Source organism: Suricata suricatta, chromosome 8, assembly GCF_006229205.1.
Source record: "Suricata suricatta isolate VVHF042 chromosome 8, meerkat_22Aug2017_6uvM2_HiC, whole genome shotgun sequence".
Classification (NCBI taxonomy): domain Eukaryota; kingdom Metazoa; phylum Chordata; class Mammalia; order Carnivora; family Herpestidae; genus Suricata; species Suricata suricatta.
In genome coordinates, this window is record NC_043707.1 from 54,690,066 (window position 1) to 54,713,850 (window position 23,785).

A 23,785-nucleotide genomic window follows, 5' to 3' on the forward strand; every position below is an offset into this window, starting at 1 on the left:
TAACCTAGAATTAAATTACCCAATAGAAAACATAAGAAAAATCATTACTCATACCACAGTTAATCAATACCTTTACTAATTTATGTGTAATAGATTAAATCAAGAAATTGTACATATGACTTCCTAGTATGAATGCACTGACGAATTGTATTTTGATATATGAAACTGTGAATTAATCTCTTCATTATTCACAAATTTCTCAGGAATGCCGTGTTTCTTTATTCTTAGAAATGTTCACAACTTTTCCATCAAATATATATATAATTTTATAAAATTATAGAGTTGTTTTTAGGGAAGCAAAAGATCAAAAAGGGATAATATCAGAAATCAGGCAGTAATTTCTCTGATATCAGCTGTAGTAATATTTTTCTAGATATGTCTCCTAATGCAAGGATATAAATAAACTATTGGGGCTATCACAAACAAAAACCATATTGCACAGCAAAAAATATCATCAAGGAAACAAAAAGTCAACCTACTGAATACCAGAAGGTATTTACAAATGATATATCTGATAAGGGTTAATATCTGAAATATAAAAAGAACTCACATAACAACACCAAAAAACACTCCCCAAAAAACAAATAATCTGACTAAAAATGGGCAGAAGACATGAATAGACATTTTTCCAACGAAGACATACAGGTGGCCAACAGACACGTGAAAAGATGCTCAACGTCACTAGTCATCAGGCAAATGCAAATTAAAACCACAATGACATGTCACCTTAAACCTGTCAGAATGGCTAAAATAAAAGATACATGAAATAACTGTGGTGATGAGAATGTGGAAGAAAAGGAAATTCTGCACTACTGGTGTAAATGTAAATTGGTATAGCCACAAGGGAAAACAGTATGAAGGGTCCTCAAAAATTAAAACTAGAAATATCTTATAATCTAGTAATTCCATTACTGGGTATTTACCCAAAGAAAATAAAAATATTAATTCAAAAAGATAAATACAACCATGCGTTTCCTGCATTATTGATAATAGTCAAGATATGGAAGCAACTCACATGTCCATTGATGGGTAAAAGTATAAAAAAATGTGTGTACACACACACACGCACACACACACACACTGAAATATTATGCATCCATAAAAAGAATAAAATCTTGCCATTTGTGACAATATGAATGGACTTAGAAGGCATAATCTAGAAGGTATGATACTAAGTAGAATAAATTAGAAAAATAAATACCATATTATTTAACTCATGTGTGGAATCTGAAAAACAAAACAAATGATTAAACAAATACAGAATCATATCTATAAATACAGATAACAAACTGATGTTTGGCAGAGGGAAAGGGAGTGTGGGAATAGAAAAAAATGGGTGAAAAGGAGTGAGAGTTACAGGCTTCCAGTTATGGAATAAATAAGTCAAAGGAACAAAAGGCATAGGATAGAGAGCATAATCAATAATACTGTAAAAGCATTGTCTGGTCATGGTAGTTACCCTTATGGTGGGCATAGCATATAGAGACGTAGAATCTGTATGTTGTACACCTAAAACTAATGTAACATTGGGTGTCAACTGTACTCAAAAAAATTAAAAGGTAAAATATCCCAAATAAGTCTAATCTTTCAAATTGGAAACACTTCCTCAGTAAACAAAATTGAAATGGGTAGACATACAAAAACCAAGTCTGAATCATATCCATTTCTGTGGTAATCAATAATAAAATAATTTAAAATTAATTATGGACAGTATCAACCATATTAATATTAATGGCAGTTTTGCTCTATTTCCAGAAACTAGCCTTGTATATTTTGAAAACTTATTTCATTTTACACATTTATTTATTCAGTAAGAAAAAAAGTAAAGTTGTATTTATGCCAACTTAAAAATCATTTTAAGGGTAGTTGTAGTTCATTCAGTAGCTGAAAAAGGAGAAATAATTTCATTTTTATAAACTGACTATATTATAATCTTTTTCTGTTACTTGGCTTTATTATCCTCCATATATGAATATACAATATGGAGTGCCTGGGTGGCTCAGTCAGTTCAGTGTCTGACTCTTGATTTTAGCTCAGGTCATGACCTCATGGTATGTGAGTTCAAGCTCAATGCAGAGCCTGCTTAGGATTTTGTCTCCCTCTCTCTCTACCTCTCCCCTTCTTTCTCTCTCAAAAATAAATAATAAACATCTTTAGAAAAAGGAACATACAAGGTATAAAATAGGTGAAGGAGATTAATATGTGCAAGTTATAAAATAAGTGAATTATAGGGATTAAAAGCACAGGACAAAGAATATAAAAAACTAAAACTATACATACAATCAAATAAACATATAAAATAACTTATAAAATAATAAAATGACATGTCAGTTTCTAAACATATTATGGGTATTATGTGGGTATTATGAAAAAGTTTGTCACTGTCAAGCAATCTAAATTTTGTATTGACACTGAAACATCCTATGGTATTTAGCTACCTGTCAACTTACAAAACTTTAGAGACTTGAAATACACTATTTCATTGAATATACTATTAAAGTAAAGCATCATCTTTGTGTTGTTTTTAAGAAAACTAAACTCATTATGGCTCTTTATTACAATCAGAAATATAAATGGAGAAAGACTATATGGAGATTTTATAGATTTTTGGCCAACAATGGAATTTTCTATCTGTATGCACGTTAATGGATAGTGGTTCACATTACAATTTTATTCATTAAAATTAACAAATTAGTATGAACAACCTAACTGTTTTTATAAAGCTTATTTTAAACTTATGAATATGAAATGCTTCACTGGAGACATCTAAAAAACAAAGAAGCATAGATCACATGACAGAATACAAAAAATGAAGTCAACAAAATTTAAAACTGATAAAAATTAAGCACTAAGGAATTTCACTCCAAAAGGGGCTGGAGATTATATTCTTAACACATTAAACTCAACTATAATACAAACATCCTCAACTTTGTGTCCTATGGGCTTTATATAATTGAGGTTTAGATACTTAACTCTGCAATTATAACACTGTCAAAAATCAGTTATTCTTAAACAGTTTTGTTAAAGTATAATTGACGTAAACACAGTTTTACTTACTTAAAGTGTACATTTTAATGTTTTTATGCATCTTCATATCCATGACACTATTACCAAAATCAAGAAAGTGATATGTTCAACACAATCTTATAATTCTCTCGAACCTCACCTCTCTTTCTTCCGCAGGCAACCATTTATCTTCTTCACTTAAATTCAGTTTGCATTTTCTAGAGTTTTATATAAATAGAATCATAAAATATGTACTTCCCCCCTCACTTCTTTCACTCAGTATAATTATTATGAGATTTATCTTGTTGCAAGTATCAATAGCTCATTCTGGTTTATTGCATTGTATGGATATACAGCCAATTCTCATTATATCATCACTCATGATATGGAACATTATTTATATTCTATAAAGTCCAAGCAAAGATTGAATTAGTAAATACTGAGTCATTGCCCCTGGGGACAATACAGGGTTAGGTTCCTGCCAGCATCTGGTCACAACACTTTCATCAACCAATCAATACACAATACTGTTTTATGTGAGTTTCTGTTTAAGGGCACTGTATTTAATATACATTTTTAGGGGTGCCTAGGTGGCTCAGTTGGTTAAGCGGTTGGCTTCGGCTCAGGTCATGATCTCACGGTTCATGGGTTCAAGCCCCACGTCAGGCTCTATGCTGACAGCTAGCTCAGAGCCTGGAGCCTGCTTCAGATTCTGTATCTCCCTCTACCTCTGACCCTCCTCTGCTCTCACTGCCTCTGTCTCTCAAAAATTAAAAAAAAAATTTAAAAAGATATATTTTTATTCATTAACACTGAATTTATGACACTAAGTCATGGTGAAAGAAGATTAGTTAATATACACATTTTCTTCAGGAGGCACAGCATTAGTGCTTCAGTACTATTTGGGGGCCATTTAAACAGCAAGATCACTGATAAAAACCACAAAAATGCAAAAGACAGGGCACTAAATAAATAGCAGAAAGGATATGTGATTATATTATGAGAGCTGAAACAAGATCTTGTTCAATGTCAGCTAGAAAAATAAGCTCTTTGGGTGACACAAATGATTTTAATGCTCTGTGCTTTCACATGTCCACCAATGCTTGTGAAAATGCCAAGAGGATTCATTTGGATGTTACAAATACATTTTATTTGGTAGCAGAATTTGCACATGAGGAATTCTCAAATATGGAATTAATAATAGGAGTTGACTCTACTATATTTGTTTATCCATCCACCCATTCGTGGATATTTGTGTTGTTTAATAGATTTTATCTATTATAAATAATGCTATCAAGAACACCCATGTACTATTATTGGTATGGATGTATGCTTTCTTTCCTCATAGGTAAATGACCAACAGTGGAATGGCCAAGTGGTAAATCACATGTCTGCTTAACTTTTAAGAAACTGTCAAACCATTTTTTCTAAAGTGATTGTAGGATTTTACATTCTCATCAGTAGAGTAACAAAGTTTCAGTTGCTCTAGAGCATTGCCAACATTTGGTACAGTGTTTTAAATTTTATCCAATCCTGTCAGTGTCAGGATGCATTTCAATGATATTTAGTTTGCATTTTCTGAACTAATGATGTGAGCATCTTTTCATCTGCTTTTTGTTATCCTTAATCTTCTTTGTTGAACTGTGTTTTCAAATTCTATACCCTTTTAAAATGTTCAAATTGTTTTATTATTGAGATTTGAGAATTTAACTAATATATTATGAACACAAGAAATATGCTTAGTATTTTCTTTCAAACTTGCCTCTTCACTTACTTTCTAAAAGCATAAGTTTATATTTTTAGAAAGTCTATTTCATCAATGTTTTTCTATAATAAAGGAATCTTTCAGTTTTGTATCTAAGGAATCTTAGTATAAATCAAGGTAAAGCAAACAAAAATGTTCTCTTATGTTTTATTTTAGGACCTTTATAGTTTAACACTTGACATTTACATCTATGATACATTCAGAGTTAATTTTCTGTCTCTACTGCAAGTAACAATTTTGAGTGGGTTTTTTTTTTTTGGTTTGTTTTTGTTTTTGGTGGGGTTTTTTTTGCAGATTTTCAATTTTTTTCTGACTCATTTGTTGAGAATAGTTAACATGTTCTTTTTTTAAAGTAATTACTTTTTTTCACACTGAATTGCTTTTACAACATTTTCAAATATAAGTTGTTCATATATATGTGGGTCTATTTCTAAATTCCCTGTTCTATTTTTTTAATCTATTTGACTGCAATTTTAAGTCAAAACCACATCTTTTTGATTAGGGTTACTTACTTCTAGTCCTCTAATTTTATTTTATTTTCAAAGTTATTTGAGCTGCTCAATATCCTTAACACTTCCATATGAATTTTCTAACAAAAGCATAGATTTCTATAAAACAACCTTGCTGGAACTTTTATTAGGATTGTGTTGAATTGATAGATAAATCTGGGAAAAATTTATACCATAAATACTGGTTGCTCTAAATCAGAAATATGGTAACACTCTGATTATTTGATGGGTCTTCCTTATGTCAGCAGGTTTTTTTTTAATAGTTTTAAATGTATAAGACACATATATTTTGTAAGATTTACCCCAAAGCAATATTATTTTTATTCTATTGAAAATACTACTTTTAAACTTCTGACTGTTCATTGCTACAGTAAAGTTTTAACAGAGTTGATATTTACATATGTGATATTATGTCCTGCAACTCTGCCGAGTTCACTTATTCTAGTAGCTTTTTTCAAATATAGATAATGATGCTGCAGACAAATACAACTTTACTATTTCTTTTTAAATTTGCATGCCACTTATTTTATTTATGCCTTACCTCACTGGTTACAACTTCAGTACAAGGCTGAAGAGGGGGGCTGAAGGCAGATACCCTTATTCATAATCTTAGGGGGAAAGCATTCAGTCTTTAACACTGAGATGTTAGCTTAATATTAAAAGCTAACGTTGTTAGGTACCCATTATCATATAGAAGAAGGTCTCTTTTATTGTTAGTTTCCTGATACTTGTTTGTTTGTTTAAAAGGGAATGGACATTGGATAAGTCCTATCTGGTCATAATGCTTTATTCTACTTATATATTGTTGGTTAAATTAGCTAGAATTTTTTCTAGAAGTTTTGTACCTAGGTTTGTGAAAATTATTCTTTTAGTTTTCTTCCTCACAGTACTTTATGTGGTTTGATATGAGATGGTCTCAGAGAATGAGTTGAGAAATACCCTTGCACTTGAATTTTCAAAAAAAGTGTGTGTAGAATTGCTATTATTTGCTTTTAATCATCTAGTACAATTAATCAGTGAACAATATGAGCCTTGAATTTTCTTCATGGCAATTTTTCAACTTAATTATTTAATGGATATTGGGCTCTTTAGTTTTTATCTATTTCTTCTTGAGTGAGTTTTGCCAGTTAGTATCTTTAAAGCAATTTGTCCGGTTTAACTGAGCTAATAAAATACCTTGTTATAAAATTGTTCCTCAATCTTCCCTATTTATCGTTTAATATCCCTAGAACCTGTTGTGATGACACTACTATTATTCCTGATATTAATATTTTTTGTATTTTTTTCTGATCAGTCTGAGTTATTGTCAATTTTATTAATGTCAGAGAAAGAGCTTCTGGTTGTATTTTCACCAGTGTTTTCCTATTTTCTGTTCAATTGATTTTTGTTCAATTTGACCTTTATCATCTTCTTTGTATTGCTTACTTTGGGATGGATTTGCTTTCATTTTTCTATCTTTCTTTAAGGTGGAATCTGAGACCATTAATTTGTGACCCTGCCTGCTTTCTAAGACAGGTACTTAGTGCTATAAATCTTCTTTTGAGTGATAGGTTATTCTCATTGTCATTCAGTACAAAATACTTTCAGATTTCCTGTTGATTTCTTCTTTGTTCTATAGGTTATTTAGAATTGTGTTTTTTGGGTTTCCAAATACTTTGGGGAAATCTCCAGAGATCTTTTTATCATTGATTTCTGATTAAGAGAACATACTTTGTATAGGTTGAATATTTTTTTAACTTATTGAAATTCAATTTGTGGTCCAAATTTTGGCCTATACTGTACTGTGGCTTTTGAGTTGAATGTGTTTTCACCTGTTGTTGGGTGGAGTGTTCTGTGAATGTCAAGTAGGGCAAGTTAGCAAGTGTTTTTCAGGTATTCTGTATCCTCAATGATTGTGCATTATCCTATCAATTATTCAGTAAGAGTTATGAAGAGTCTAGTCTGTCTGAAGACGTTTATTTGTTTCATTTGATCAGCTGGTTTTTTTCATGTATTTTGAAGCTTTTAGATACAATACAAAAAGCACTTTTTTCCATAAAAGGAAAAAATGATACAGTTTACCAAATTTATGAACTTCTGGATTCCAAGATATTCTTAAGAATGAAAGAGTAAGCTAGATAGTGGAAGAAAATAAAATTCAAATCATATATTTGATAATGATTTATAGCCATATTATGTGAAAAACTTGAAACAGGCTCATATAAAGACAACCCAATCAAAAGGTAGGCAGAAATGATAGATATTTCATCTAAAAGGATGCAGAAATGGCAAAAAATTACATGAATAGACTTGAGAATCTCTTATAATTATTCATCAGGAAATGCAAACTAAATCACCTATTAGAATGGATGAAATGTAAGAGATGTGCCCAAGCAATTGTTGGAACAACTGCAGTACGGATGGAGCTGCTGGTGGGAATGCAAACAGCAATTCTGGAACACAGCTGGACAGTCAGAGAAACACTAATACTGTATGGTTTCACTCAAAGGAAGAAACAGACACCTACCTCTAGAGAACAATCTGATGGTTACCAGAGTGGAGGTGGGTGGTGGGGGATGGGTTAAAGAGGCAACGGGGGTTAAGGAGTGCACACTTGTCATGATGAGCACAGGGTGATGTACGGAAGTGCTGAATCACTATATTGTACACCTGAAACTAATATTACAGTGTATATTAACTAACTGGATGTAAATATAAACTTTTAAAAAAGAATTAATTATAATTAATGATCAAACTAATCTACTGCTAGCCACTTACTGTATAGGAATGAATGCATATGTCCATACAGAGACTCATATGTTAGTATTCACAGCATATTTACTTAGAGTAGCCAAACATATGAAACACTTCAAATGTCCATTAACAGCTGAATAAACAAATATGACATATCTGGATAATGGAATACTACCTAGCAACAAAACAATAAACTATTAAAAAATAGCATGAATCCATCTCTGGATAATTATGCTGAATGAAAGAATAAATAAAATGTACACTTTTTAATGATTATATGGATTTGAATTCTAGAAAAGACAAGTTAATCTATCGTGACAGAAACCAGGCAAGTTGTTGCCTGTGGATAGGGGGAAGAGCTTGAGAGAGGGTTTCCCAAGGAATATGAGGAAAATTTTAGGGGTGATGGGTATCTTTACTATCTTGGTTTCAATGACGTCTATGCATATTCAAACATACCTACATTTTAAATTATAAGTTTATTGTATGTCAATTATATCATAATAAAATTATCAAAAGCAAAACTAAACCAAAAAAGAATATAGGACTTAAATGTTTTTCCTTTCATAAATATCAGCAACTCAAAGAATAAGCTTTTACGCTTTTAAATATATGTAAAACCATAGTGAGACTATCATAGATGAATTATAGACACGAAGAGTCAGATGCAGTAAACTAAGCCTCACATTTAGTGAATTAATTACAAATATTATACGTTTTCATTATTAGTCATTCAATTATTATTTCAGTTTTATTTTACCAAGTAGTTTAATATTAGTGATATATTTTTCTTAATTATTTCTGCTTCCTTATCTTATGCAGTATTTTCCTGGTTGTCTGCTATATAAATAAATTTTATTCAGCCAGTATTTCATGTACATGGAGAATGATAGAGGCAATAATATTTTGGCTCCCTCTTCTTATGTATTTCTTCCTCAGTGTCTCATCCCTCCCTCCTCTCCTAGTCGCCTCATACACCTACAAACTAAACACGTGTAGAGAGATTTCTGCTCAGATTTGTCACATCTGAAGATATGCTTAAATTTTTTGTTATCATTATTGGGTGTGGTTCCTGATCCTTAATGATCAAAAGCAATACTTGATGTGCAGTTATATTTCTGGCTCGGCTGAGCAGACAAAGTAAGTTTTATTAGTTACAAGAAGAACATAATTACTCATGTTCATACTCTTTTGCCTAATATTGGATCTGGCGCATAGTAGGTGTTTTTAAATATTCATCAAATGAATGAAAAGAATGTTAGCATTCAGTTCAGGCAGGATTATGACAGCACTGATATTTCCACATTGTTACTGTCATAAACTAGTACAGGTGCCATTGTAGAATAAGGTAAATAAGCATGGTAAATGTACTCATTCTCAACTGCCTTTTAAATTGCTGGTTAAGGAGTTTTGCAGAAAGAAACTATTTATTGGGCACCTTCACTGAGTACACTGCAAGAGATTTTACAAACACTGTTACAGGCTCTGTAAGATAGGTAGTATTTATACCTTATCCTCCAAGAAAATGAATCCTGGAAGAGGTAGAATGAGTAAACCAAATATAGACATTCTGAGTATGTGTATTCTTCCCAATTATTTTTTAAATTAAAGTACAAAATGATAAAGGTAATATCATGTACATTTACTAAATGACCACATAATCTGGAGTCTGAGATATTTTTCAATGCCACATCCTTTTGAAAAATTAGTTTTTTTTTTAATATGATTACATCCTGGTTGCAACCCAGCATTTGTAGGAGCAAAATATTGCCATCTAAAGTTTTTTTTTCTTTCCTTGTCCACTCTTTAATATCAAGTATTCATTCCTACTGCCTAGAACTTAAATTCCATACCTCAAAGGCAAATACTACTGGTATTGTCTCATGTCCTCTGGGATTCATCCTAATGCAAATACAACATTACCCAAGTATTCTAAGGCAGCTTGCACATGCATTCCTAACTCTGGCTGTAGCATCTTGCTAAAAACCTATTCATCTTGGTCACTTCATCTCTGGTAGGTCCTCAAATTTGACATTGCAGCCCCATAGGTAAAGCATTTTCTCCTGGCTATTAACTGATGATATATTTAAATATTAAATCACTTTAATATATAGGATTGTGGAGTCATTGTATTTTATACCTGAAACTAATATAATACTATATGTTATACTTGAATTCAGAAAGAAAAATTAAAAATTAATAAAAAAATAAAGAACTCATCTTAAATAAACATCATATCCTTCTCAAGAAATCACACTAGACTCAAAGGTAAGAACATTGTATCTTTCTTTAAATCCATGCATAAAATACATAGTTTTATAAAAATACATTTTTCAATTGAACAGTTTTATGCACTATTGAAGATGTATAGGAATGAAATTTCAGATGGTGAATTGCATTAATATGACTCAGGATTGCAAATAATAAATGTCAATAAGAGCCATCTATTTTTATCAAAAGTACCTTGAATTCATAATCTGCTATAATAGAATTATTATTCAGTTAAATATCCATATAACTTGATTCAAAATCAAAGTAAAAGCAGACTACTGACTTATATGTATGAGCTTTATATAAATAGGAACTTTATCCTGCAGTTTCGCAGCTAAAGACATATAGTAAATTGAATTGATTTGCAGTTGAGTTTTCAGATATGCTTCTCTTGTTTCATGCGATGATCAAATAGGGGACATATTACAGGAATTAAGAGCTAAGCTGTTAAAGAAGATGAGCTGGATTTCTATCCGTCTGAGAACCCATGGTAATGCCAAATACTTTCTTGCATTTTATCAGACTGTGTGGCTCTACAAAGTAGGCTTCGGGTCTCTCAGGAACTGATCTATAATAAATATTTTATTTTACTAATACTAAGACTTGTGGCAATACACCAAACTGAACAAACTACTGTTATGTGATTTCCAATACAATGCTTTATATTTATGTGCCATAAAAGCCAACAGTAGACATATCTAATTTTGACCTATAAAGCTTAACTGCCGAATCAGATATAGTGGGGAGACAGAAGTTGTATAAATAAGCAAAATAATTTCATAGAAATATTTGCTTTAATTTTTGTTATTTTTACAAACTCTATGTTCTGAAGATAATTTAAAAATTCAAACATCTTAACATATACCCAAATCTCTTCATGCCCAATCTTGGCAATTAATGAAGGTTTGGATTACAGTGAGATATAGTGTGTCATTTCCAATTAGCTTTTATAAAATTGGAAGACCAAGTTCCAATAATGCTATTGTGTTCAAGAGTTATATTATAAACTTATAGAGCTTTTTTCCTTTAGAAATTCATAATAGTTTGACTCTAATACTCTCTTATTTAATAATTGAGGCTGATTAGTGCAAAACCAAACCCAAATAAACTAAGGGATCCTGAAAAATTATTTCAGTCTAAAAATGTAACCAATAAAATTAGGCAGCACTCAATAGCTAGTCTTTATCCATACGGAACAATGTTTGTGGGTTTTTTTTTATAGATTTTATTTTTAAGTAAGCTCTACATGCAACATGGGGTTCGCTCTTACAATCCTAAAATCAAGACTCAATGTTCTTCCCTCTAAGCCAGCCAGGTTCTGCAATGGGTTTTTCTTGAGATTAAGTCTATGATGAACATTAACCAAAGTCTCCAATTACTGTTAGAGTTTACAAGAGATAAAAATAAATATTACCTAAAATTTGCTGTTTTTTCCTTCCCAGAAATTTTTGTGCCTTTTTAGCTATTGTTGCTATTAATTAAGAAAAATCTTAGTATGCTTACACTCATGTTAATGATTTTTAAAGGAATTATAAATGAATACAAGTATCTAAAAATGATGGTTTTGAAATTGGAAAAATAAAAAAGCTAATACTGCTACTACGTTCATAGTAATTTCTTTCTTTCTTTTTTTTCTGGTCATTGTAAATGACTTAAGAGAAGGTATGCGTTTGTGGGCTTTTGTCATGTTGCTTATTTTTAGCATTGTACTTTTTATTAAAAACCAACACAAAATTATAGGTCATATGCAAAAATATTCTTTTAAAGTTAAGCAATGACAAGTTTAATATTTTTAAAGGATATAGAAATATTCATACATTGCTTTTTTGCTATAAAGTGGAAAAGTTATGCCAAAATCCAGTAAATTGTTCATACCTTCTTCATCTTTGTTTTCCAGCTAAAATGTTTAGGGTGTTATCAAAGGAGTTACATGAAGTGGAGGAAATAATAAGGGGATAAATGCTGATGACATGCTTTGGAAGAAAAAGTCCATCTAGAGATAATTTCTTTGTGCTTGTCGTATTGAAGTCTTATCCTTAATTCCTCATCAAATTTACTAATCTCTGCCTATATCATGCTACATCAGAAATCTGAAAGAAATAAAATTAGTTGGTGTCATGGTCATTTTTCTTTAGCATTTCACTCTTTATAACTGGAGTGTCCTCTGAGAATGTCAAGCTGAGTTTACTTGGGAGCATTTCTTAAGAGATATTTCAGGGATCGATAAAGAGATTGCAAACCCTGTGCTGCTAGTCTAAATACCTCAGTCAAGAGGAGAAGATACAGCGCATTTTCCTCTGAACTACGAGATGTTTGAGGACAGCAACTGTGTCTCGATCCCCTTGAGCTCTCTAGCTCCTATCCTCATACCCAGAGGTCTCAGGAGCTAATGTTTGTTATACTGACTTCACACTATGGCTTGTGAGATAAAGTGGTGGAGCAAAGACTGAGCAAGCAAGTGGATCACCCTGCAAAAGCTTGAGGTAGGGCGAATAAGACCAAGAAGCTGGAATGATATGAAGGAAGGGCACAAGGGCACAGAAGTCTTAACTTGGAATTCAGGCAGCAGTATCCCTGCTCCAAGGAGATGATGGGGTGTTTGAGGAAACAGTTTCTGATCCTGCTTTTGTCCGTGCTGTAAATATTTATAAGGATATAATTTCTTGACAGTTCCCTCACCATACAGGCCAGCGAAATGTCCTAGTCAAGTCAAGCACTACAGTTGATCCCATAACATAGCATCCATGGGTCTTAAAGACACTATCATCTGGTCCCCCTCCTCTCCAGACCTTTCCCAGGTCCGGGTCTGCAACAGAGTACGCAGATGGGCACCAGGAAGAAAAAATAAAGGTCCTGTGAAATGATTTGTTTTTTCTGTGGTTGTGTTTACCAGAGAAGGGAATGTGATTCTGGCAATACATTTAGCGGAAGACAGACAGATAGAAAGCAGGACAGGCTGCTGCCAAGAATGAGAAGCAAAAATAGAGAAAGAAGACAGGTCAGGGGCTGGGAGAAAGAAAATAAAGAGAAGGGAAATCTGTGAGGGAAACTGAATAAGAGAGGAAGAGACAGGTCTTTGGAGACACTTCCAGAGTAATGAGTGCCCACCTTGCCATGTTTTTTAGAGTTGGAAAGTCTGATAATATTTTTTAAATTTGCTTTATTGGAGGCAATGATTTACATCTAATAAAAGTCACCAGTGTTATACGTGTAATTCTATGATATTTGACAATATATGGAATCATGTGACCTCCAACGCTATCAGGGCAGAGGAAAGTTCTACCAACCCAAAATGTATTCCCCTATGCCCTTTTACAGGCAATTTTCTCCTTCCCACCCCCATCCCTGGCCCTGTCTTTCTTTTGCTATTAGTAATCCTTTCTTAGAAGATAATTTTCAGTATCCAAAAGTATATAAAGAATAATGTAAAAACTTGCCCACACGTTGTTGACTGGCTTTGTCACCCCCAGCACTTTATGATATTTGCTTTCTTTTTAAAAATCCAGTATTAGAGATAGAGTTAAAATCCTTGCTGACCCCTTTCAAATTCCTCTCTTCCAGGTCCTACTTTTACATTTTTTATTCCTGGGCATATTTTATTAATTTACTATATACCTATGGGTCCATGGATTTTGTACATTCATTTTCTATTTTTAAAGGTGAGTAAAGGGTCGCCTGGATGGTGTAGTCAGTAAGCGTCTGACTTCAGCTCAGGTCATGATCGCATAGTTCGTGGATTCAAGCCCCATATCAGGCTCTGTGAGGACAGCTCAGAGTCTGGAGCCTGCTTCCAATTCTGTCTCCCTCTTGCTCTGCCCCTCCCCCATTCATGCTCTGTCTCTCTGTCTCTCAAAATAAAATAAACATTGAAAAAACATTTTTAAGATAATAAAAAATAGTGAGTAGGGATGACATCCTATTGAATCTATTATTCTGTTGTTTTTTCTCAACATTTTGTTTTGAGAGGTATTAGTGAAACTTAGTACATTCACTTTGTCCAGTTTAGTGTATTCTGTTCTACTCCCATGTACTTACCCATTCTCTATGTGGATAATGTAGTTTTTTCTAATATTCTACAATTGCAGCTTATAAAAACATTTATTCTTCTTTTAAATTTTATTAGAGAAAGAGAGAGAGGTGAAAGGTGTGTGGGGCAGAGGGAGAGAGAATCTAAAGTAGGCTTCAAGCTCAGTGAGGAGCCCAACTCAGGGCTCAATCCCATGACTCTAGGATCATGACCTGAGCTGAAATCAAGAGTTGGAGGCTCAACAGACTGAGCCCCTCAGGCACCACATATATTCTTGTATACAAATACAAGAATTCCTCTAAGATGTACATCTGGTAATAAATTACTGACCCATAGAATATACTCCTCTTAAATTCTGCCAGATATTGACAAATTGCCTTTCCAAAAATTGAAGATATTTATACTAATTCAAAAATATATAGGGGCATCTGGGTGGCTCAGTCAGTTAAGCGTCCGACTTTGGCTCAGGTCATGATCACTTGCTTGGTGAGTTTGAGCCCTGTGTTGGGTTCTGTGCTGACAGTCAGAGCCAGGAGCCTGTTTCAGGTTCTGTGTTTCCCTCTTTCCTCTGTCTCTCCCCCACTCATATTCTTCCTCTCCCTCTCTCTTTCTCTCTCTCTCTTTCTCAAAAATAAACATATTTTTAAAAAGTATATAAGGGTACCTGTAGTTCTATATATTTACCAATGTTGATGTTAACAATTTGTTAGTTTGATATTTCAATTGATATGAAGAAGTATCCACTATACATATATAAACCATTGTGTCTTCCTTTTGGAAAACTTTCATATACTTTGCCACTGAATGTATTATCTTTTTCTTATTGTCTGAAGCAGTTTTAAAATATATTCTAGATACTAATCATTGGCCATTCATATGAGTTTTCCTTCAGTCTTTGGCATAGATTTTTACTTTGATTTTTCTCCCCCATGTAATGAAGGGTACCCAGATAATCCTCACTGGAGGTTGTGACATAAAATGTTAAATAGCATAAAAATACCAAGAAAAAAAGAAAAGAAATGTCAAGGAAAATGCCTCCTCCATTGCTGGCATTGATGCAATTCTGTTGCATTATATCAGGCCACAATATTTCTCTTCCTTCTTTTCTTTCTGTAATAGGTGTACACAGAATACCTAATTGTGAGAAATGAGATTTCCCAAGCTCACCTTGTATTTTTCTATGAGAAATGCCACTGCAATGAATAACTCTGAGCATATGTCATTTCACTTGTACAGGTAGAAGAATTCATTATTTATTTTCTACTTTTACCTTTGATCTGCTTCACCATTATTTTCATAATTGTAAAAAAATGCATCATTTTAATGCATTTACACATAAAATTCTTTTCCTTTCCATGTGTTCATTTAGGGCTTAGTTTTAAAAAATACTTTAGTCCTGGGGTGGCTGGTGGCTCAGTTGGTTAAGCCTCTGACTTTGGCTCAGGTCATGATCACTGGGTTCATGAGTTCAATCCCCGCCTTGGGCTGTGTGTTAACAGCTCAGAGCTTGGAGCCTGCTTCAGATTCGGTATCTCCTTCTCTCTCAGCTCCTCCCCCACTTGCACTCTCTCTTTCTCTCTCAGAAGTAAATAAACACTGAAAAATAAATAAGTAAATAAGCTTTAGTCATAAACAGTCATAAATAGTTTCTTCTATATTTTCTTTTAATTTTTTTTTGGTTGTACATTTTGGTTTTTAATTCAGTTGTAGTGCAACTAGGTCAATGGGAAAGCATAGACATTTATTTATTTTTTTCATGCAAACAAAAAACTGTCCAAGCACTACTGACTGAATATTTTCCCACTGGCATGTACTGCTGCCTCTCGCATATATTTGGAGACTCTAATATGCATGGGCCTGTTTTGGGGCTATTGTTCTCTCCCATTGGCTTATTGTCTAGACAACACATCCTTAATTACCATAGAATTAGGATAACTCCTGAAGTCTCGTAGACTAAATCTATCTCCCGCTCTTCAGAATTCTCCAAGATATTGTTGGTCTTGTGCCCTTTGACACACACACACACACACACACACACACACGTTAGATATTACTAGGAATTTAAAAAACTTTGTTGCCAGTGTATACAATATCTATTTATAGTTGCAATCTCTAATACTTTGAAGCTGATTTCTAGAACAAATGTTATTATTATTATTTGTATTGTTTCAATAACGCTTGCTAATGTCTATAATAGCTTGTGGTACTATGGGGCTGTCTATGTGGGCTATCATTCTATATGCAAATAAGGTTTCTTTTCACCCTTTACAAATATTGCATACTTCCTTTTTGTCTTTCTTAATGTGTTTTTTAGAACCTGCAAGACATTACTGAATAAAAGTGGTGTTGCTAGTCATCCTGTCTCATTTTTGATTTTTAAAGGAACTGTTTCTTATGCTTCTTTAAAAATGAATTTCAGAGATATAGAGAAGATTGATTTTACTTAAAGAAATTTCTAGTTTGCTAAGGATTGTTTTTAAGTTCTAAGTTATTTTTGCATCCATATTTACAGGTGATATTGACCTCTTTCTTCTCATATCTATGTAAGTATTGATATCAAAGTTTCATGTCTGTATACAGGTAATTTGGAGACTTATTCTCTGAATGAGTTTGTATAAGACAGAATTTATATGTTTAAGCAATATTGGGGCACATTACCTGTCATACAGTAAGGAAAAAACAAATAAAGTAAAACTCTGGATTGTGAGTGGCTAGTTCTATGAGTGTTCTGCAAGATGAGCAAACATTTCCAATAAATTGTAACTAGAAGAATGAGCGATGTCTTACAATACAAGTGGTAGGTGACACGGAATGTCACATGATCACAGCTGAGCCAGCGGTTCTTCATTCTCTCTCTCACTGTGGGATTGTGGGTAATTGTCTCCCATGCTTGGATGCTCGATGTCAGGTCATGGTATTTGTCAGAAGTCAGTAATTTTTAAGAACGTTGGAAGGTGCTGGCACTAATGTATTTTTTGTCACTTCAAAGCACCTATGGACTGTTCTTTGCTTTTCCACACAAGAGTAAGCTTAGAGATGCTTTCCTTCATTCCAGGTCAGGCTACCTGCAGATATAGACCCTTTCCTCTGCTGCCTTATTGCTAATTACATTAAATACAGTATATGATGAGAGTTTATTAATACTGTACTGTAGCCAATATCCGTGTGAGCGTATACAATGGCCCCCGTTCAGAAAAAATTCCATTGAGCCAGTAGATAGCAGTGATTCCGTTAATGACAGCGAAAATCATCCTACACAATTAACTTCCTGTCTCTTGTCTCACAGTGTACCACAAAGGTTTTCAAAGGTAAGTGCAGGTAAATTTATTTATTTTTCTTTATATTTTGTATTTTATTATTTTGTATTATATTACAGTATTGTAATCATTTTATGTGAATATTTTTGTGGTGTGGAATGAATCATCTTGAGTTTCCATTATTTCTTATGGGGGAATTTACTTTAATATACAAGTTCTTTGGATACAAGCACGTTTCCAGAAAAAATTATGCTTGCAAACCAAGGTGTTACTGTATATGAATCCTACAGCACAAATCCCAAACTCAGTAGCCTTCACCTTCTAACCAGGGGTACCTACTCTTAATGTTACCAGCAGACTACAGGGATTATCCTGTCAGTTTCCCTGTGAAGGTCTTTTTATCATTTTTATGTTGAGATTTTATATATTTCTGGCCTCTTCTGACTGTTTAGGAGTTAATTTCTGCTTCCAAGTAGCTGATAATAAACCAAAACATTTCTGAGTGTTTACTCCAAGAATACATAAGTCAATTTTAATGAATTCACTTATTTCATGTACAAAGCTTACGGTAAGTACTTTATAAAGATTTATTTAAATCAGAAAAACTTTTATGAGGATAGATAAAGACACTGAAGGCACAGAGAGGTCAAGTAACTTCCTAAGGTCATTTACCTCATAAGTCAGAGACGGGATTCAAGCCTGGGCATTATGTATCCTGAACCCCTGCTCCTTTCCCCACACATGATATTACTGCCCCTGCTCAGTTTTCCAGGTTTCCCCCAGCAGACTTTTACTAAAGCACCAAGCTTGACCTGGGTCTGGAAATCATGAACTTTGGCCAAAGCTGAAGTTGGAGGATTAACCAACTGAGTCACCCAGGCACCTCCGAAAGTCAAATTTTTGATACCTAATACAGATCAGGTGAGATGCCATGTTTTCTAAATATTCATAATAAATAAGCTGATGAAGAGCAAGATGCTACAGCTTATGTTTATGGGTATTTGAATTTCAGTTAAACTAGAAATGAAAACTTTGCTTTGTGTAAAACCAGTGCATTAATTGAGTGCAGGAAGCTGATTGTATTTGGAACATTCTGAGCTGAGAGAGACTGTGTTCACACAGGGAAGTATATTGAAGAAATTAAGAAATCAGCTACTTTATATAGAATGCATTGCACATGCTTGTGATTTTGTGAATTCTTATTACTTTAAATGGCAAGTAGAGTTTCAAGGCCTCTGGAGTTATTATTAGTTTCACATCTAAATAAACATTGGGAAGAAGCACCCATGCAGGGTACTCCCAACTTAGTGTGCTCTAGTTCATAGCATCATTCCCAGAGTCAACTCACTAACCATCTAATGGGTTAAAGAAGCATTCTGTACAGCAGATCCTTCAAGCGCCCAAGCCAGATCCTCTTACACTTCCCATCCAGGTCAGGCCCCTACTGTCTCCCATCAGCCCCCAACTGACTCGAGAATTAAAGACTTTTTCTCAGTTTGTACACAAGCAAGGCCAGAAATGCCCAAGTGTTAACCCTGCTGTAAGTAGTCCAGTGGAGAACGTAAGTCAGAACTCAAATACCCCCAGCTTCCTCGCCCCTTTATATAGGGATTAGGGCAGCTCTGAGGCATTTTCTACTCTGTCAAAGTCCCCAAAGAAAACTGCCAGTTTTACATAATGCTACCCTGTTCAGCATTTTTGAGGAATAGGGGGAGGAGTTTTGTCTCTCTTTCCAACTCTCTACTTTGTGTTTCTTGAAATCACCTCCCAAGCAAACTATGTCTTTTCATTACTACCATATCCCCCCATAATTATTTTTTTATTTCTAATATTCAAATCACTACCCTGAACACCATACACACACACACACACACACACACACACACACACACACACACACACATACATATACACCTACTTGTATAAGGGGCCCACTGCAAAATGTAAATGCTTGTTCAAAAAGCAAGAAAAAAGTGCCCCTAAAGGTACTAAAATGTAAAACCTCTTCTTTTCTTCTGCTATTTCTCTTTCACTCTGTCAAGGTGTTTTGTATCTACAAGTTAATCTTGCAGAGTGCAGACAATCACTGCTTCCAGATAGCCTTGCTCCTCTGACCCTACATGCTTACTCAGTCCACTGATGGCCTGGTTCATCTTCTCACTAGTTACTGATATGCCATGCCCTGGCCAGGGGCAGAGATGTCAAGCTCCCTTCCCTGTGGCATGGCTGACCCAATGTGGAGTTGGCAGGAAATTACCAAGGAATTACAATCTCTGTAATAGGACACACAAGGTACTTAGATTGAGATTGAAAGGCTCACTCCCACCAAGTTACCCATCAAACATGCCACGGTGTTATAAGCCCTAGGGAGGGTGGGCACAGCCATGCTCAGCTAGCTCTGAGATGCCATGGGGCATGCATATCCAGCCTTGGCTCTCCTCCAACACATGCCCCCTCCTCTACCAGGAATGGAAGGCAGCAGCAACGACTGAATGGGTGTAGGGAGGAGCAGGCCAGGCAGGGCCTGGGGCACCAGAGGCAGGAGGTGGCAGCTGTCATGGAGAGAGGGGAATGGGTAGTAAGGAGGAAGAGGCCAGGAGGAGCACAGGGGCTAGTGATTGATGGAACAGGCAGGAGCGAACCTTTCCTGGAAAGGTGGAGGGTAGAGGGTTAAGTAGGAGGGAGGGCTGCCTGGGAGTCGAGGCTCCAAGCTGTTGGCACATATTGTCCCATTGGACCTAACTCACAAAACACAAATTCAAGAATTAAATTATTGAGAATTTCATGAAAGTGACCAAAGAGAATTAAATGCCACCTGTGGCATCCTTCTGAGTAGGAGCCCCTGTAGTGACTGCACTGGTCCTAAATCCTGCTAGCCCTGCCGAGCACAAATCCTTGATCTCATTCTCCCCTAAAACTGCATTCCTCTCTTTCTCAATCATATCTCACTGATCACATCCATCACCTTGCAAATCCCTTTTATTGTAGGTTTTATGATTCCCACTTCCCAGTGGGTTTCAAAGAAAACACAGACATACTATTCAGTTTACATTACCTACTTCCAAACCACTGTTATATCACTTCCTGTCTTTTCAAATATATGGACTCTCTTACAGTACTGAATTCCATTCTATCTCTGTCTACCAACTTAATAAAGATATTCTCCCACTGCCTTGATGGGACTGGGTATCATAAATATATAATTTTTTCTTCATATATCTCCTGACCTTATTCTGGGTGCTTTGGGGATGCCTGATGACAATGTTATAAAGCTAGATTTCATTGTCAACTCCATTTGCAATGAATACTTTCTTTAGTTCACAGCTAGATTCTTGAGGCCAACCCTTAGAGCAATGTTCTCATGATCATTCCTATTCTGTGTAAGGTCCAGAGCTGGTCACTATTATATAGGACACTGCAGAGTTGGTGGTGGCTCTCCAGGTATTCACCTTTAAGAGGACCCTGCATTATCCAACACTGGCTGCACATCCAGGGCAAGATGTGGGAATGCAAGGTTATTCCAAAAACGAGCAGTCAGTGGGGTTGAAAATCTAGGAAAGCTTTTAGAAGGTAGAATTTCATCTGGGTCTTCAATATAATTCCTGTACCAACAAGATTGAATTCTAAGACACTTCATAATTCATAATACATACCTCCCATCTTCACTACTAAACAAGGTTGGAGACATACCAGAAACTGTGTTGACTGGCCTTATGACAAGTCTGTAGTTTCATTAATACTTGGCAAGACTTTTGCTCATCTGTAAGAGACTCCTAATTCCCTGGTTTGTCCAACTTTTTCTACTCTCATTTCAAACCTCTCCTCTCTCACTTAGCCTACATCACATCCTTCGGCCAGCAGGAATCCCCCACGACATTCATGAGCTAATCACATCAGCCACCAGTCTGTATTGGTTGCTTTTCCCTTCCCTTCCAATCACTCTGGGGGTATGTCTTTATTCTAATGGCCAACAGTGTTTGCTAAATGCACATATTTCCTAAATTTAGTTATTCCCATCCTCATTAAAAAAAACAAAAAAGAAGTTTTGCTTCCAACTTCACTAAGAAAAGTCCAGGTGACTGAGGTGCCTAGCTTTGTCCTGCAAGTCCAACTGTCGATTTCTGTAACTGCCTCTGCTTCCTCTTCAAGGTTAACCAGTCTATAGTCTCCTATCATTCTGATAAGCAAGTAACCCTTTGCCTAACCCTGCAGGGAAGATCAAATTAAAATTGATTACTAGATCATAAACTAAGCTGTAATCTATTAGGCAGAGGACTGAAGTTCATTCCACCTACTGGGAAAAAATTAAATTGAAAATGACTACATTATTTTAAAAATATTGAGTAATATATGTTATAGGTCAACTTATGAAATATACTTGGTCAACTTATAAGATGTCAGAGAGCTTTCTGTATATAAGTTTGGTTTAAACTCCCATTCTGGTAAATAATTTAAAGATTGGGCAATCTGGAAAGACCCTAAGAATGTAACTTGATACGGAACATTGTAACCTGAAGTTTAACTTGTTTTTCAAGATTCTGTTAAGTAACCCCACCCCTCTACTAAAACCTGGCTGAAGCGAAGTCCACAGGTGAAAGTTACCTAGTCACTGCCTCTCACAGTATCTTAGGTGTCCAACTCTGGTCATTCTAAAGGGACAAAGAACCTTAAAATGATAGGTTTCCCCCCAAAACTAACATCTGTGTATTACAGTGTAATTGGCTACCAAGGAATGTTGTGAATTGTAATTGGTTAACTAAATGATGACATGTTCTGTCCATATAATCTCACTGCCCCCTTTGTTTGGGGCCATTCTCTTCTCCTTAACACCAGGGAGATCAGGTTTGGCCCGGCCATAATAAAAACATGCAGCCATGAATAAAATTATGCCTCACTTTTATTCGGCATTGGTGGTCTTTTTGTAATCACCCCACAACAATATACCTTTGACATATACATTTTTGGTACATTAGTGTAGGTATCTTTAATGATAGTGCTGAGTTTTTACTCGTTGATTTTTTATATTCAAGTTTTTCTTACCCAAATTCTTCATAAATGCATAAGTATATACATGACTCTAGTTACTGAAACGTTATAACTAACTGGATGCATTTTGCAAGATCCCTTTCTACTTTAAATGAGATATTATCTAAAATTCTTTTCCTACTTAGTTTTATTCATATACCTACTGTTGGGCAACATAGATAAGACAAGGCATATGTAACTATTTTGATTATCAAAAGTGCAGTGTAAAAATTTTCTCTTTTATCTTTATATATTCACCGAAGTAAAATGCTAGAGGTGATAAAGTGAGAAAGAAAGAAACTTGGTAATAATAGGAACTCAGCAGACAGCAAAGTTTACACTTTTCCACCTTCATGTTCTAGCACTTTTAGCCTGAACTGTTAATTGTTCATACAGCCTAACTCCTTAGTGCTAGCAAAAAAAAAGGTAATATATTCCCATGGAAAATAATTATCTAATTATCAAATAATTTATGGAGCAAGAAATAATTTCATTTTCAAAAGTTTTTCTTGGTTTTTGTTAACAAAAATAAATTTAGAATTTCACATAGTCCCCTTTGCTAACCTAGTAGTCTGCAGAATGGTTGGAAGCAACTTAAATATTTTACCTTAAGAGATGCTATAGAAAGATGAGTTATGTGTGTGTATCTCTCCTGAAATTAATTCTGAAGAAACTAGAAAAATAATTTTCTTTCTAGTATAAACAACTTTCTCAATCTTGAAATAAAGTTCAGAAAGGTTAACATTTTCTTTTAATTGGAAACAAAATTCCTCAAAAAACAGCTCTGATTTTGTGAGTTCCTATCTAACTTTTCATTTTCGTCAAAAGAACCAACCATTTTCTCACTGAGTCTCCCTCCTTCACATCTGATTTTCTGCCCTCTTTGGATTTCAGCACTCAGGACCAGCGGAAGCCTGCCTTCCTTTATCTGGTCTGCAGAAACCAGTCTGGAGTCTTCACAATCTCAGCTTCACACAAGGCCAAAGTCAAGGCCCTTCCAGATGGCTGACTGAAGTGGTTTTAGGAGACTGGGAAGAAAAATTAAGGGCAGTGCTGCAAATTATATAATGAAGCCTAGAATTTAAGCATACACATTTTCATATTTAGCACCTCTTCAAAGGAAATTTTTATAATAGAACTGCTTTATATTTAGATCTGTATCATCCTTGGTGCCTTGTCTTGTTCCAACCCT